Here is an 18,953-nt window from a genome sequence, read left to right as displayed (position 1 = left end):
TAGACATGGTAATTACCAGATACTCTGGGATCATGACTCCAGTAAAAATCTTTGTACTTCTCCCCTCCTTCTTGTAGTCTCCCTAATGATATTCTCTACCATTATTCTGAATTCYGTGTGGAACTTCCTTATTGATCTATACACACAAGGCACAGCTTGTCCAAGACTTATAGATYAAGTAAGTAGTTTTCAACTATGAAGATCAATGTATTCAAAAGAGGCCATGGTTAATTTGCAAACAACAAGAAAAAAAATACTTCTAAAGAACCATTTTTTTTTTAAATTCTGTGTACTGTATTTATTACCTGGCATGTGTGAGACAACAAAATGTATTCTGGTCATTTCTAGAAACATGTAACATAGTAAGTGAAATGGTATTCATGTCTCAGACAAGTCTTCTTTATGAGCTGGTATATTCTATTTTTCCATTTTAGTTTTTTCAAGTCACAGAATAGATACTCTAAAATTCCTGGAAGTCATAAGAGGCCCAGCCATATGGTATCAGGTTAATAATCAAAGAACTGCAATAAATTAGGAGTTCATCCTAATTATGAACTAGGAGTTCATCATTTGCAACAACAAAGATTAGGACCTGGCCCATGGAATTATTATGGAGTAACGACACAGTGACAAAATTAAAGAGACAACAGTACTTCCAAAATGGATCAAAAAAGGGTTTTTTTCAGCAGTTAGGAAATATTAATGCCATGTAAAAAACTCCAATCTCCCAAGCAAAGCRGTAATACTAATTTATCAAAGGAAGAAAATGCAAACGTTACCTTTTCAGTCAATTGTCAGCAACAAGCCCAGTCAAAGGCAATGAGATGGCCATTCTTATGGACCCCCTTTTAATAAAAATAATACCGTTAAAGTTGCTCTTTTTAAGCCTAAATAAATGTAGAAGTCAAATGACCCAATACAGTAATAATGTATTGCTTAAGACAAAAACAATGCTATGTAATTTTTTTTTTTTACACCCGTTGCTGCCACAGTCTGCTAGGTACTACCACAAGAGAATTTTTTTCTTGGATTTCTGGGTTGTTGTTGGATAACAACATGAAAAAATGAAGCTGTTGTTCAAAAGACAAACTTACTATTACACAGCATCTTTATTATTTTGCAATTGTCATGAACTCCAGAAGGGTAAGATGGTTGACATGTGACACGACTGCTAGACACAGAAGAGAAAGCCTGACGAGTGAAGGGGGATCTGAAGAGTGGTCTGCTGTTGTAAACTGAGCAATCATCAAGTTGAGAAACCAGAAGGAACATTGCGCAAAAACAATAAAGTTACTTCTCCCTCCACCCACCCTCACCAGGATACTGGTACTCTGCTACAGCTCTCTGCTCAGATGCAGAGCAAGGCGGGAATTCAACAACCATAACACTCAGGGAGCTAGAAACTGTCATTTGTGCAAAGTGAAAGAACTAAAGCTGTCTCCAAATAATAGAAAATCATGTACTAGGYAAGGAATTTTCAGGACTGTAACAGATTTCTGCTTGGAAAAGTATCAAGCAATTTTGCAGCTCACTATTAGACAGTGGTCTCTAACAGAGTAGGAGTGGAATGGAGTAACATGCAGGCACCGGAGCTCCTTTGGGACAATTTACAGAACTCTCTGTCTGAAAGCAGATGAAATAGAAACAAAAGCTCCTTTCCAGACCCTTTGTTTTTTCCCCCATGTAGTAATGATCTTAGACAGTGCATACAGGTTTTCTATTTTCATTATCCAAAATGCAAAAACAAGAGAAAAAGAGAAGCTAAGACCCACTCTCAGCTTCCAATGACACTGGATAACATAAATAGCAGTATTTGCCACATAGCCCTGAAAACAYCAAGCCACACTCTGGATTTGGTTTCTCACAAAGCTCTTCACAGAAAAGCTATAAACCTAGAGGGACCATGRTCAGGGCTTTTCTTATCATAATATATTTTCCTGAAAAGCTAAAAAAACATGCTGAACTGAGTTATCAAGATGTTTTCTAGTGTGGAAATCAAGGGTTACAGGAATGAGCTGTATTTTATTGAATATACTCCCTTTCAGCAACGAGATGCAATCTCTATGCACAAAGTAGATTATGATGTCCTTGATGACCAGTTGCATTTACATGAGGATCCACTTGAAAAATCGGAAAATTTGATTCCCATATTTTCACTGTAGGCACTACATTACAGTAGGCACTACAAAAAAAAAAAACACATAATAGGATGCAAAGAAAGCATACATTTTAGACATGCAAAATACATGCCATGAATTTTTGACAGTGCAGGTGATTAACCAAGTTGTTTGGGATGTGGTATTGAAGTGTTTACACCAAGGTCAGATATCTTAGCACCTAACCAGAAGATAGTGGTTTCCTGCAGGTATTGCTCAATGAACTCTTGCCCTTTGCCGTAGAGRTCAAAGCATTCTCTTCCAGCCCAAAGAATGTGATTTAAAAGGGCAATAACACAGTTGGCAAAGGATGGACCAAAGGTGGCCACTGGCAAAAGCAACAATTAATAAATAATAATTTGCAACACTCTAACACAGGCCATCACATATCCAACACGATAAAAAATTAATCATAGCAACAACTTTGTAYTCTCTGCTGCCTTTCATCCAGCACCTCAAAGTGCTTCACAAAYATTAATTAATATGAGGCTGTACTTTGAGGAAAGATATTACGGCACTGCCCCCAGTCAATGTTAATTTGTTCTTCAACAGCACAGCTTGTGAAATCTGGTCGACTTTCCCAATGAACCATAATGTGCAAATCTTCCTGGCACAATTCTGAAGATGTGTTTCTCCATTCAAATATAAGCTATTCCATTGTTTTGCTGACAATATGGCGTTTTCCACCCCTTCATGTTTTACTCCAGTATAACCTCACATAGCACAGCATGGTTTAAATGTAAGAGAAGATTAACTTTTCACAAGAAAATTGGATAATTGGCATTTTAGTCTGAACATCTGGCACTTTTCTAGCTAAACTGTTTCTTTTAAAAGCTGCTTTTTTCTTTTTTTTTCTGTGCATTCACATACTACAAGCATTTGACTAACTTTAGCTCAACAGCTGAGATGAAAGCTAATTTCTTTGCTGTAATGACCAGACTCGGGCTGCCCAACATGACTGGAGGTTTGCATATTTTAGAGTTATTCTAATTCCTCTATTTAGCACTGTAAGTTTACATGACAGTTTGTATACATTCAACCATTTTCTGCTGATTCAATCAATCTCCTGGCTTCAAAGGAGTGCATGCTTGAGTAAGATACACAGGATCTRTCAAGCATCCCCTTTTAAAAATCATAATCGATTGCTCTTTATATTATTTGAATGTGCTCATACCTTGCACACATCCTGACCACAGAGCTGCTGAAGCAAAACCTTTGTGTCCCTATGATCAGAGTTTGAAAAAGCTAGCTAGTTTTACAAGTTAAGCAGAAAATGGTTAATACATGGATAGCTTTTACCATCTTTTACCGTCGCAACTTCTTTTTTCTTTGTCTTCTTAAAATCTCATAATAATGTACCCAGAAAACCTTAAACTTACACTGTTAGAAAGCTCTATTTAACCTCTAGAATAATGAAGGAAGGATACCGTATGTCATTCATGTTTTTAATTAAAAACATCTTTGCAAACAAATTTTAAATAAACATGCAAACATTTAGTTTGTTGGAAGGAAACACGAAGGAGAAGCAATACCAAACTAATCTAATCATATTAACAACATAGAAATGGCTACCTACTATTCTGCATTTAAACATTCACCATTTCTTCTGGGAACCACTGCCCATCTTCATGCCCTAGAAAAATACTAGCAGTGCAGGACAGAATGAGAACTAGTAAACCTAACATTTGAAATTAAAAGGAAGGAAAGCAGAACCAAGCTTCACCTCAAAGGGTGAAGAAAGGAATGAAGGAATAAAAAGGCAGGAAAAGGGTGTGAGAGTGAACTAAGTACACGAGCTGTCATTGAAAGGTGTCTGTGTAATAACACTAACAATAATGAGTACAACTAATAAGCTTAATTTCAATGAGCCTTGAAGTCAGTTCCAGTCTATTAAGAAAAACAATGGGTTAGCATACCTGAGAGCAGGTTTACCAATAGTATTACACAAATAAGAAGTAATTTCTTTATATCTTCAATGATCATAACAAGCTAGGACTTACAGCWTTCTTCTGTTAATAAAGTGATTAAGACAATACCAACAGCAACATAAACTGACAGACTTTGTGTATGACTCTGTATGTGTGTCTATACATTTGTAGCAACTGCTTATAAATTATGCAAAAAATCTACCTGTGTTGCATTTACTCTAATTGGTCTAAAACTATAAAAGGAAGATGATGTAAACTGGACAAAGATGAAAAACCTTTGCCTAATGACCAGCATCATGTTTCAATACATCTGAGYCATTCAAGGGGTACACTTACTGCTAAGAATGAGTTGAAGTGTCAAATTGTTGTTGGGATCATGAAGCAAGCAGCCTTCTGCTGCTTTTTAATCAACGTATATTTCAACTTCTCATTATTTCTCCTATAAAGGGACCTGAGAAGCAACTCCCTASCTACCACTTGTCTTAAAAGAGAAAGACAGCATGTCCCAGGAGCAGAGAGAACCTTTTGACACTGTTCTCTTTTGAGAGTTCACACGTGATTTTTAATAAAAGTAAGAGCAATCATTTTCAATTTGAGACAGTAAGGAACTTATAAATGAATGACACTTCCATCTAAACAAATTGGAGTGTGTTGACACGGTATTTCTTTGAATTCTTAAGGATACACAAACAGCAGCCTCCTGACTTCAGCAAAATGCTGCTGAATACATTGAATTCAATGTCTTCTTCCATGACTATGTAATTTAAATTCTTTTAGACTAAACATAAAGACTGTACTCTCCAAAACTTAGCATATATTGCATAGCTGGAGATACAAGATGTCTCTATTAAAACAATCTATTCTTCCACGCATCTTTCATTTCACCAGAAACTCTGAAACCTAACGAGGAACCATGATTGCATCAGTTTGTGACACATTGCATTTCTGGTTACAATTTTTTCTTTTAAACCTGTATTATATACCCATTGTCAAGGTCAGGGATATTAAAAGTGCTTTRTTACATGTAAAATACTTTTTATTATTGCCTAAAGAGCAAGCCAGCTCAAAATAATAAATCACTGCCAGATGAAAAACTGCCAGAATTCTCTACTATACATGCATTTCCCTGGAAAGCATCCCACATTTTTTTTCTTGATTGGTTCTTTTACTAAAGACTCCCTGACTTATGGAGTGTTAGCAAAAGTTATAGCTTATAAAAGGGTCAATGAGAAGCATTAAGGAGCTCTGAAAACAACAACAACAAACAAAATTCCTGTATAAACTAAGCTGTGGTTACAGCCTAAATAGTACAAACTGATGAACTGCAATAAAATGCTACAAAAAACKTAGAGAGTTTACCCACATAATTACATTGGGTCACATACATGTAGTATACAGATACTACATGTATCTGTATATGATGTCAGATACATCAGAAATCTGAAATCTGCATGAAGGAAAAAAGCTGAATTATTCTCCTCTTCCTCGCTGTTCTGCTCTGTGTTGTTTTACAGACAAGATTCACCTCAAAGAAGCAGGTAACTTGTCTGAGTTACGCATTTCATTCTTAACATGAACTGAAGTGATCTGGGAAGAACATAACTTGATACTATGAAAGAGAGAAACACTGCTGATACCAGCAGGAAGGTTGGACCGCAATAGAAGACTGTTTCCTGCAGCAAGATTAACATTGCCAGGTATACTGCAAACTGTTACCTGGTACCATTCTTCAATGAAAAATAACATATTTCAAATTTATATTCKTTTTTATAACTGGGAGAATAAGGAGAAATGAAAATGCCAGCCTCTTTCTCTCTCTCTCATGCATGATTATTACATAGGATTCACCTATGAATCCTATTACATAGGATTCACCTGAGAAAGCAGGGTGCGACCACTGATCACCACAAGTGAGCTGTAACAGCAGGGGCATAAGAAAGTGCTTAAACCCCAGCAGATGGCTATGGCTGSGAACCTGGAGAGAGAAAGGGATGACTTGGAGTTTTCATTGTACATGTTGCAAATACCATGTAGATCCAGGTCTGTTGCCTTGATGCATTATTACAAACAAGCCAAAAGGTGCCTTCAAAAGCAGTCTGCCAGCAATACTGCAACAAAGAGGCCCCACTGGAATGGTCAATGCTGAAAATAAGTCATGTTATAAATGTTTACATGATGTAAGTGGAGTGTAGAGTACAATAATTCTCTCTGGTTCTTCTCTCTCACTTCCGTTCCTGGCAGCTAGATAACAAGTTCAGCCAAGCAACTTACTTAAAATGCACTGACATGAATCCCCATAGTGTAAATAACATATCTTACCTCTGAAGGGTGATTATGTTCCTTATATTCTTAAAGATACTATCTTCCTAGACTTTTCATTAAAATCAATTGCATTCTTCATACAGTTTATAGTCTMTAATGACAATAATGAGTTTGCTCTTAATAACTAGAATGACATCGGCGCAAAACTAAGCCATGGAGCTGACACCCCAGAGCAGAGRGGGAAGTTTGAACACTTCAGTCTGTCTCTATGGGAAATGAATCCACAAAGCAATAATAATATCATAAAGAGCACTTAAAGTGTTAGGGCTGATCCTGTCAACCCGTACTCCTCCAGCACAAAAACTCTTGGCAGATCTCACACACTGCTAAAGTCTCACTGAAACTTGCTAAATGGATTTTATGTGGGATTTAAGAATCACAACATTGCCAAAGAGTGACATTAACCATTGCCTGTACCACTGAAATCCGTTATCATGCTGGCGTAAGCAATTCACATTCTATACAAGTAGATCTATGCATCATCTCTGCAAGAACACCAGTCATTAGATTTTCGTCATCCGTCCTTTTGGGCTTTTATCCCTAAGGCAGATAAATCTCATGAGCACAGAAGTCATGAAACAGATTTGGGTCACCTTCTGCGACATAACAACTGCTGTTGTCTGCTCTGCAGCAGGATCAGATAATTTTTGTTGACCCTTTCTGCAGCTGACAGTTTAGTTGAGTCTGGCTGTACGTCTGTCAGGGACTGGTCTGGAGGGTATCATACAAACTGAGAAGGAAGCCAGCAAAGGCAAGCGTGGTGTTACTGGAGGAGGTGCAGACATACTGAACATGTTGAAAAAGTACAGCTCCGCTAGCTGAGATCTGTCTCCTCCTCTTACACTACTGGCATTGGCTACAATTTCATTCTCCAGCAGRCTAGATGTGTGTCTTCCACAACAGACCAGCATTATCCTCCTGAGTATATACACCTCTTGCCTTCAGAATTTCTCTGCTGAGATTTTCTTTTCTCCTAACACATCACAGAAATTCAAGATTKGTCTGTATTTCAATGCATTTTCTGAATATTAATTTCAGGAGCAATTCTTTACCTTTTACTTTTCTACAATCTTCAACAAAAACATCAAAAATAAGTGGATAYTATGCAAAACTTCCTGACAGCGAAGAATACTTCTGTGAAAATAACAAATTGGCATACCCATATGCAAAAACCGCATATGGATAACATTACCTGCAGGGACAGGTACCACAAAGGTACTTGCATAGASAAGTATACAAAGATATATAATGTACCCAATTTTGTCACACAATATTTGCACAAGAAATTCAGAGGTATGTCTGCTTTAATTTATTTATTGCAACTATTATCAAACTACTGAATTTTCAATGTGTTTCTTCATTCTATTGTTAAACTGAACTACCAGGGATTTGCCATGAAAGGAAAATGAGTATTTAAAATTGTGGAAATTGCCTTAACGACATTTAGTTATCATAATTTTTCAATTTAGGCAAGAATCAAAAGCTTAAAAATAAAATAACTTTAAAATCTAAACAATGAGACGGTCTTTTCAAGCTGAAGGTGAAGAATGYGAAAAAGTAATACTTTATTGCAGCTGCCCTAGCAAACTTAGTTCAAGACAAATCAAACTGACTGGGTGTGGATGCTTTTCACTGCATCAAAGGAAAATTAGCAGTACAGATTGAGATCAACAGGGGTCTAGTAGTGTGGTTCTCAAAGGACTTTCGTCTCACATTGGTCCTCAACTGAAACTTCAACATTTCCGTACCCTGTTGGAAGTGATGGAAAATCATCAGGGACAGAGGAAGATAAACAGCACTCAGATGTTATGGAACATGCTAACCTCAAAAGTCAAGAATCTCCTTGGCACCAACAGTCAYAAGACTGATGTGACACAAGCTACTGAGAAATAATTGCTCTCTTCGTCATATTTACCTGTTCTCTTTGTCATGCTTAGCCCCTTATCTGCTCCAGAATACCAACCAGAAAACYTGCAACTGCAGGACAACAAAGTTGACAGGAAGGAGACATATGAGTTTCTGTGTTTGAATGCTCATATACACTCATAGCTGATCTCCTTCCTCCTGACACATTCCCAACAGGGATTCAGAACATACAAACATACATCACAGAACTCATATAATGCGAGAAGTATTAACTTGCTGCCTCAAGGCTTTCCTTAAGGAAGCTTGAGAACAAAAGATTTTAAAGCTAACAAACTAAATCGTGGAAAAATCCAAACACCTTAAATGGGATAACCCATGTCAGCAAAGACAGCTAATAGCTCAGTGTCTGGCCCAAGCAATACATATCATTGAGGATAAAATATAGAAAATGTACTTACTAAAATGTATCTCCATGCTATATATATAATTTGAACAGTTGGAAGCCTCTTCTAGCATAACTATAGCAGATAGCCATTAAAACTGCTGCTGGAACCAGCAATACAGCAGATCAACTTGGAACTCATCCTCTCACACATCGAGTGTTATATGCAGCCTTTACTTCCACTATCAAACAAAACTCTAAGAAGTACCTTTCTTAGTAGCTGCTGAGCCATTACACCTTCCCTTACCATCCTCAGCAAAGAAGCAACACAACTTAGGATAAATACATAAGTACTAGTTGTACAATCACACTGCCCATTACTTTTAATAATGCTACCTCCATTATTTGCACTAATGCTTTCATGTGATTCTGCCGTCTGGCAACCTCTGGCAATTTTCAAAATTAAGTTCTCTCTCCATACAATGATGGAGAAACTGAACCACTACAAGTACTATGATATTGTTATAACTTCACTGACCTGAAACAAAGTCTCGCAAACAGTGAAGGGTTTTTTTATGTATTTTCAGAGCTTATATCTGAAGTGAGATGGTCCCACAGTATAATAGCATTTATAAGATTTGCTTAGCAGTTATGTAGAGCTTTTCATCCACAAATGTCAAATACTCCAAAGCAGGAGCAAAACTTCCAGCTTTATTTCACAGACAAGGGAAAAGATAGCAAACAGGTACCAACTCTGTAGAAGTGCTGATACAGAAGTAAAGATCTTCTCACATTTCCTTGATTTACTCACTGGGACTATATTCTTCCCATTCCCTGGGCTCTTTCCACCTTTTCATTACCTCCAGTAGCAACCATTAACTTGCCTGGGATTACTAAAGAAAGTGGAACTGAAGGTCATCTGTGTTTTAGAGGAGATGGGCTAGAAGCCTACCAGCAATCTATCAGACTCACAGCTGGCAGGGAGCATTGCCACATGGTTCTTTTAAACCTTCTCTGGCAGCAGGAAGATACTGAAATGCAGAATACAGCCAGGAGTCATGAAGTCTAATGAAGAGCCAGAATGAATTCCTAGCCTTTTTCCACCTCAGTTCCACTGATACAATGAAGTGATTCCCAACAAGCAGCATAATCATTCCAAGTGCCAGAGCATGAATCAGCACATTGGTCCTCTCTGACCAAGAATCCTCCAATGGTTATCACACTATTCTGTAAGGCCTTTGCTCTTCTCAGATCTTCCATTGCCAACAAAATGAAAGCTTCCATGTTTTATTTGTAGGATCCGTCATAGCACCTCATTCAGGGTAAAGAAGTCTCACATTAACTTATTCTGCGTATTTCAGTCCTGTAGAGGCTTGAATTAGTTCAGACACTACAAGAAATCCTATAAAATTTATCCTTAAGCACAAGKGGAACAATGTTAATATGCTGTCAGGTATAGTAATTGAACACATTTTTTTCTCAGTTTCTGACAGTCAATATTCAGGGAATGTACTGTCATTGTCTTGTTTTTTTTCACACTTCCTTTTTGTTATGGTAGAATTCTATCAAGAACCTCTCACTCAAGGCTTCATAATAACTAAATTAAACTATAAGGTATTTTGTGTACTGAGTATATGCTAACAGAACTGAAGTAAATTAAAGCAGTAGATACAAGCATTCCAAATAAGATGCCACTTTAGTTTACAAAAATATGTAGGGATCTAACAATTAACTCTCATGAAAGATACAGGGATTTCACAGTATCATTTAGGAGGAAGGTAGGCACCTTAATACAAAACTGTGATACAAAAACCTGATACCTCAACTGGTTACAAAGCAAATCTGCAGACATACAAAACTGGGAGGAGCCATTGACTAACTTGAAGGCAGCAAGGCCCTGCAGAGASACCTTGACAAATTAGACCTGGGCAATCAYCAATCATATGAAGTTGAACAAGGGAAAGTGCCTGATTCTTTACCTGGGACAAGGTAGCCCAGGATGTACAGACAGAMTGGGGAGGAGATGCTGGAAAGAAGTGCCAGAAAAGAACCTGGGGGTCCTGCCCAATGGCCAGCTGGATCTGAGTCAGCAGTGCCCTGGAGCCAGGAGTGACATCCCTGTCCTGGGGGCATTAGGCCCAGCATTGCCAGTCAGGCCAGGGAGGGGATTGTCCCACTCTGCTCTGGGCTTGGGGGGTCTCACCTTGAACACTGTGTAGTTTTGGTCACTGCAATATAAAAAAAGATATTAAACTATTAGAGAGCATCAAAAGAAGGCAATGAAGATTGTGAAGGGCCTTGCAGGGAAGCTGTATGAGGAGCAGCTGAGGGTACTTGGTCTGTTCAGCCTGGAAAAGAGGAGACTGAKAGGAGACCTCACTGCAAYCTACAACTTGCTCATCAGGGGAAGAGGAGGGAYAGACACTGATCTCTTCTCTGTGGTGCCCAGTGACAGGACCCAAGGGAATGGCCTGAAGTTGTGTCAATGGAGTGTCAGGTTGGATATTAGATAAAGGTTCTTCCCCCAGAGAGTGGCTGGGCAGTGGAACAGGCTCTCCAGGGTAGYGGTCACAGCACCAAGCCTGACAGAGTTCAAGGAGCATTTGGACAATACTCTTGGCCACTTGTTGTGACTCTCAGAGATGGTCCTCTGCAGGGCCAGGATTTGGACTTGATGATCCTTGTAGGTTCCTTACAATTCAACATATTTGCAAATTCTGTGATTCCGTGATATGTCCTATTTCCAGAGTAACCCTTAATTTTTACAATATCATCCTGTTCCTTGAGTTCTGCTCAGCACCTATACAACTTCTAACATGAATCAGGATGCAAGAATTCAGTTCCTGCCCTTCTTGACTTGACAGATGGTCTCAGTCATGCCTGACAGCAGTCAGAAGACCCCAKTCTTTCAAAATGCAGTCAGACAGCACAGTCTCTTAAAGTGCTSATGTGCAAGAAGGAATTCAGAATTCACTGGACTAGAAAAGAGAGAAGCCAACAAGAACCTACCTCCCTAGCCAGGTGGTCATAGAGCTCACCTGGGAACTGTTTTGAATTGGGACCTAAACCCTGACTTCTGGTGAATTCTTTAGTCACTAACTGACAGATTCATTCCCTTCCTTGCACTCACTCTCTCATACTGTATTGTACTGCCTCCCAAGAGGCAGCTGACACAGCTCTCCTGGGAGAAGAAAGATGACTGAAGACTCTCCCACTTGAGGAGGCTCTGAATATTGGCTTCCTCATTAAACTGCTGGATTGTTATATGCAAAAGTGACCAAAATTATCTCTCAAACCAAATTATTTCTATTTAATTTTTAGAAAGAATGGAGCCAGCATCTATGCTYGAGAAAGTGGCTTGAGCTATGAATCCACAGCTCCTGCTCTATATGGGCCCACTGAACCACTTGCCTACAAATCCCCAGCTTCATTTCATATTGCAATTCACATATTCAGTGCCCTGCAGTCTTCCTGTAGATTATTACACTGTTTCCCAAATCCAAAATAGCATGTGCAGCAGTGTCTTGTACAGCCCTGCACTGGCCACACAGGGCATTATGCCATCACTGCCTATGAACTACACTCCTACCTGGATCTATCCTCCAAGTCTAAAAGCTCTAGACAAAGGACTTCAATCAACARTTTCTCCCATCTCACTAAGCACCCACATGGACACCAAATCTTGCACTTCCCTTCAAAAGCCATGATTCTTTGCAAACCGATCAATTCCCCTGTTTGGTCCACTATGCTGAAAAAGATGGCATGGCAGAACTTCAGTGAGGAGATGTAAGAACTGAAAGGATAAGGAGAGAGTCTGGAATATTCTAGTCAAGCCTAGAATATGAGAGTGTCTGCCTGAAGTGCATCTAGAGTTGGCTAAGAGGAGATAGGAACAGACAAACTCATCTGTCTTTAAGGTCAAAAACAGCTACGTCACCCATGCACATACAAAATGAGAGCTTCTTTACCTCCTCAGAGTTGCAATGCAACATCTTGTAGAAGTAAACAGAGCCTTTCAGGCATGCAACATCAACACAATTAAACTAATAACATGAAAACCTTTTTCTGTGTGTGATGTTGCAGTCATTGTCAGCTGCTAGGAAAGTAGTGTCCTYTTGCAATCACAAATCAACTCCATACCAAACCTAGTGCAAAGCTACCTGAATCCAACTGTGAGTGACCTATATGAAAACCTGACAGTTTTAGCTTTCTTTTTTTTTTTTTTGCATATGCTGTGCTTCTGTAATGAAAAGATTTGGTATACCTTTCAAAATAGACATAAAATTGACATTAACATTGTGTCACTAGGATGAATAAACTTTGACTGACAAAGCCAGAATTCTGCAAGAATACCTGGCAGACATTTTACTGATTTACAGTGGTTTTAGCCAGCACTTCTACAACGAAGGGGAGTTTCAATTATTCTGGGGCATCAGGCACAGWTTGAAACTCTTATTTCCTTATCTATTTAAAGTTACTGAAATAAGCATAAAGCAGTGGTGTAATCAGAGAAGCTATTTCCATTAATCTTTATTTAGATTTTTTTTAAAGCAGGCCATTATGTTTGTTTATAGGGATGATCTTTCTTTGCATGCAATCTCACCATGCACACAATACCTGTGGGTTTTCCCAGGCAGTATTCCCACTGAATCTATGGGGATGTTTTTCTTGATTATAGAGCACAGAGTAATTTCCAGTGTTTTATATCAGTTATCTCTGAGATGAGTATTGCCAGTACTGGAGCAACTTTAAAAAGAGAAACAAGACTATAGTAGCTCTTGCCCAAATTCTGCTAGCTATGACATTTTAGAAGTCCAGAACCAGCTGTTATTAAAGTCCCTGGGTGTAGCTAGGGCAGTACAACTTTTGACATTCTACACTTAATGAGAACTTTAGCTGAAATATATTGAGACAATAGTCAGGATAAAAGGTTTCCTCCCCTTCATGCAAAAGAAATTATACTCTCCAACACACATGTAAGAAAATTATATTGTTGCAAATTCTAATTAGGAAAAAAACAGAAAACAATTCAATTACCTCACAAGTATTCCTGTAAATTACTCATACACAGCACATGAATGCTGCACCTTTATTACAAATAGTACAGACATGCATTTATTCCTAGTATCCTAGCAATTGCAGTAGATGATGTAACATATATAAAGCAGTCTGCTAAGAGGACAGACTAATTTACCTAGTTTACCTAGAAGTAGGAGAAAATGCACTAATCCAAGATACTCCCATTAACTTCAGCAGGCTTTGGACCAGACTCGCCTGCCTAATCAGGGCTCTTCTAGCTTCCTGGCAGCAAATTTCCAATTGGCCACCCTGCCAGAAACTCTTCTACTCGCTGCTGACTCTACTACTCCCCCTCCCCAAGGAGGTGGCGGTTCTACAGCACAGAAACCAAACACATCCTTTACTAAACTGCCAAAACATGTATGAATCCAAATGTGCAATCCAAAATTCGGTTGGGCTTTAACAATATTTTCTTTGTAATACGGAAATTATTGCATGTTGTAGTCCAATGAAAACAGAGATATCCCAAAATCTTACTCCAAAGTCCAGCTTTTTGCACTTTGGAGTAAGCTGCAAAACTGGAAAGTGTTGGTGTTAGCAGCCGTTTTMTCCAATGTGGTTTAATCGCCATCTAGCGGGAATAATGTGCAACTCAGTCTCTTTTCTCACGTTACAGCCTTCCACAGAGGTCCTGCCCTCTCCATCCCAGAAGAAACCCAGAAAGTGTTTCCACTGGCTCCGCTCACCTGGACCGAGACTCATTTTTTCTGGGCYAGGGGATGTCTATCAAAACAAAGTGGTGGTGATGCCCTTCTGTCCCCAAAGACAAAGCCACACCTAATCAGAAAAAGCCTCGCACTTTTCTGAGATCTGAGAAGCAAATGATTCCTGTATGCCATTCCCAATGTGAGGTTTTCAAAACTGCGGAAGGACTTACACTAAAATGCCCAAAGTCTAGACTAAAGCACTGATAAGAAGATACTTCAATGCTTGGGAAACATCATCAAATTCCAAGTAYTTATAGGGAAAGAAAAAATACAACTCTTCACTTACAGGTTATTAAATCCTTATAACTAACTCAAAAAGTAGGYTAACCCTAAACATATAATCAAAAATCTTTTATTCTCCAAGTGTAAAGCACTGAGCCTACCAGAAAACTCATTAAGCAAAAGCAATTTCCATTTATAAGAGYTTCAGCTTTCCAAATCCCTCATTTCTATTCTTGCAATTAGCATGCGACATATGGAAGATATTATACCAGCTACCCTTCACCTTTTGTCCTCATAGCTATGAGAAGGACTAAGTGGTCCTTATTTCCTGATGAATCCCTAATTACCTGCAATATGACATATTCCTTTTTGCTTTTTGATCCTAAAATCTAAAAAGCAAAGTCAACAAGGCACAGTGTCTTACTCTGACCTTTTAATTTTATATACTTCCCAGTAACAGACTTTAAATAATAAACACTTGCAAATGTGCAGTATCCATTTGCAATTCCTTTCAGTCTGTCAGTGTTTTCACAGACCTGGTAGCCTCTTCATTAATGGCTCAGCTAAATTCATGTCCATGACCAGTTATTCCTCAAAGGGCAGCAGAGATGTGTCAGACAGCAAACTGCTCTCTGACCAGAATGGCACAAGATCCATCAGACCCCAGGCATCCAAGTGGTCATCAGGCATCACAGCCCAATCAGCATTTAGTTTGTGACATGACTTCAGGCCTCAAATCCCATGTGTTAATGGAGGCATCACTGGCTGACACATATAGTAAGGGAGAAACAAGTAGTCATCAAATGTACCTCTGCCTAATCCCTGCTCTGAGAATGTTCCAGTACCACATCACTCCTGATAATAGCAAAGTATGCCAAATAACATTTTTTTATCTAACAAATCCTACAAAATGCATCTGCCATTTCATTTATCATCCTATCCTACATATATGCAAATTRCCAGGTAAACCAAAGACAAGACACCTACTTGCAAAAGAATAGCCAACTACATGTGGCTCTTAGTTGTCAGCCTGGAGTTCACATATTAATGGACCTTAATCAGGGCTGGATTAGCATTTAGGAAACGCTTTGTGTATATTYGGAATGTTGAAGTTATTATCTGGTCTATGCCAGCAAAGAACTCTTGCATAAAGTTGACAAAGCTCACATTGACCAATACTACTCTACATCTGTTAGGATTATCAAATGTTACTTAGGACGGTGGAGACAATGACACCAGTAAGACTGCCATTCTGAGGGACTTTGCTTGAGTTACTTTATTAAAGCAGAACAAAAATGCAGCTTCAGGAGATGAGTTGGGTCTGCATTTTGCTCAAAAGTGGCTTTATTAAAGCAGAACAAAAATGCAGCTTCAGTGGATGAATTGGGTCTGCATTTTGCTTAGGTAGTATTGTGTTATGCACTGCATGCTGTACCTAGAAAGTGTAAGAATCACACAAACCCATTCATTTCCTTTTTATTTTTATGCTCTAACCTACTTTGGAATAGGATGGCACAAAGCAGCTCAAGCAGTTTTCCTGAAAGTTTTCCTTATTTTCCTTKCCTGTTTTTCTGACTCTTTTCTAAGAGTAAGGTATGTTGGTTTCATTATATCTGTGGCCTTGATAGGAAGAGACTGTCTCTCCAGACACATTGATCTAATTGCAATTAACACAGAAGTCTTGTGTGTTAGACAGTCATACTTTATAGTACATGGCAAGTGAGGACAAAAAGAATGTGACCTGCTGATAAAACAATAACCTTATTGAAAGAAGTTCATTATCCCAAAATGATCTGATCTTATTTGTTAATAATGCCTTTCTATTTCAGGCTCCTGAATGTTCAGCTACAAGAAAAGCCCAATCACATGCTCAAATCCATGTTAAAGTACAAGAACAGTTTGTAATTCAACACTTTCTGAATTATTATGTCCTTGGGATATGGAGTTACTGCTACAGTCAGCTATTTTTATTTCTCATGCAGCAGTGATTCCATCTGGAAACAACACAGTTACCTCCTATCCACCAAGACAGTGAGCTTCTATATGCTACATATCATCCCCTCCTATCTGGGCTTTCCCCGGACTTCAGCCCTACAGCTGACAAAAAAAATGGAGAAGCAGGAGTGGCCTGTTGCATAAGGTATGCTCAGCTCCTTGCAAGACTGGTAAACCTTAAGGAGGCACCAGGCACTGATTGCTAGAACAATTTTCTGAACGATTGCTCCATAATGCTGTCTGGGTCAAGCCTGACCAGCTACAAGGAAACTATCAACAGAGAGTTTGCAGGCTATTATTGCTGGGCTAATTTGCTATATTCAGAAGCAACATTACCATCTTATACCTAAGAGAAATGATTCAAGGTCTCAAAGTATCCAAACAGCCAGACATTTTGTGACAATCTGCTAATATTCATTAACATTCTCAAATAAAACCACCACACATCACGATGCCAATATTAGTTTAATTACTTACTGCGCTCATAGGGACTTACTTTAGACCATACTAACAAAACTGAAAAGCAGTAAGTACTGTGGGTTTTTTTCCCAAAACATGGTTAACAAAATACTAATAATGTATTAGAAAAACACAGACACAACATAATAATTATCCTTCGCACTTGCAAAGCACATTTCATCTGAGAAAGAAAAGGTACTTGAAAGACTAAAATTAATTATAATTAAACCTTGCAGCACCCTATGTAGTTGTATGACATTTACAGAGCGGTAGGTGAGACTCAGAGGTTTGGTAAATTGCACAGGATAAAACAGTTTGTCATTGGTAGAGTCAACAAAAATCAAGATCGTGGCTTCAAGTCCTATTTTAATTGCTAGGCTACCCTTCGTCTTTTGTCCAGCACCAGATTTTCTGCTATAATAAAATGACAGATGAGGCAAAGGGAAGAGCAACCAATTTATATTCAAAAATTGTGAGATTTAATGACGAGCTAAATTCTTTTAATAACTGACTATTTTCTTCAGGCTCAACACATGCTTCTCCGTTCCCCAGTTTTTCATGTCATACACAATCTAAGCATGTTGAATCAAGCACTGTGAAGATAGAAATTACTTCTAAAAGGGAAAGCTTTGGTCTGTCCATACACGATGCATTTTCCAAATCTAGAAATATTTCCAATTTGCAGCAGCCATCACAAGTAGACCTTTCCATTAGAAATAATTGTTAAAACATACATACTTAACTAACTGTATTTTAATGAGACTTTTTCTTTCAATTATTATTCAGTTCTCAGGAAAGRAAGAGGGAAGCTGAAGAATCCAGACAAGAAAAAAGATAGTGGGAGATGAAAAAGAAAGAAGGTGCCCCTCAGATAATTGCGTAGACTAAAGAGAAACACTCTCTAAATCATTAAAATAACATTTCACATTACAAGAGACATAACATCTGCAAAACAGAAGATTTTTTTTTTGCCTCTTTTCTTAGCTTATATTTATTTAAACTGTAAGGCAAAAAAAGTGCCTTTTTCAACTAGTGAATCTTGTTGTATGCCCCTCAAATCCATTTTTTGAAATATATCAGCAAACTTAATAATCACAGCAAATATTTGCAGGTCATCAAGGAAGAGACTTCATCTGCAAGAACCAAMTATTCTGGATGTTTAGTTTCAACAATGTAACTCAAAATGTCATTGATTTTTATTAAAAATATGATAYATAATATGAACATTTGGGAAATGGGGAGAAAACTATTACTAATTCCCAAAGAAAATTCAATTTTCACAGTCCTATACCCTACATAATTCCCACTGGCTGAAGCTGAAAGTGTTTACATGCAGTTTAACACTAATGGTCCTTTCTACATGAAGGAAAGCAGGACAGAATACTACAAATCTGATGGTAACATCCCATAAAAGAACAAGATTAAGAAAATGGCATTAGACAGGACAAATCATTATGCTTAAAATTATTAAAATACATAACACAGGATTAAGGCTATTTTAAAGTGTGTCTACTGAATTTACTTTTTTCTTAATATGAAAATTGCGTATCCTGGTGAGTAGAATACCATCTCTTATTTTGTGTCACAATATTTAAAAATCTGGTCTACAATAAGTCATTTCYGGAAATGCAGAAATGCAGAAYGAGATACAGATCACAGAAYAGGTGAARCTGGAAGGGACTTTTGRAGGCCTTTAGTCCAACCCCCACACTCAGCACARAACTAGCTACAGCAGGTTGGTCAAGGCTCAGCTTTTGAACATCCCAAGAATAGTGACTGCCATCTCTTTGGGTAGCCTGTTCTAGTGTTGGACCAACACCCTAGCGAAAAAAAAATT

At 38.3% G+C, this 18,953-nt stretch overlaps 1 long non-coding RNA gene across 1 annotated transcript in view; it reads right to left on the bottom strand.

The window, feature by feature from the left end:
- Positions 1–1,914, bottom strand: part of LOC130578307 (uncharacterized) — a 14,272-nt gene extending 12,358 nt beyond the window's left edge. The window contains exon 1 of the long non-coding RNA XR_008965860.1: positions 780–1,914. This is a non-coding gene — a long non-coding RNA (uncharacterized LOC130578307). The remainder of the gene's footprint in view (positions 1–779) is intronic.
- Between the last annotated feature and the right edge of the window lie 17,039 nt (positions 1,915–18,953).

This window comes from Malurus melanocephalus, unplaced genomic scaffold (assembly GCF_030028575.1).
Source record: "Malurus melanocephalus ecotype Western Australia unplaced genomic scaffold, MMel_1.1 scaffold_221, whole genome shotgun sequence".
Lineage (NCBI taxonomy): Eukaryota > Metazoa > Chordata > Aves > Passeriformes > Maluridae > Malurus > Malurus melanocephalus.
The sequence above is the reverse complement of the archived record's forward strand: the minus strand, read 5'-3'. Positions and strand labels throughout refer to the sequence as shown.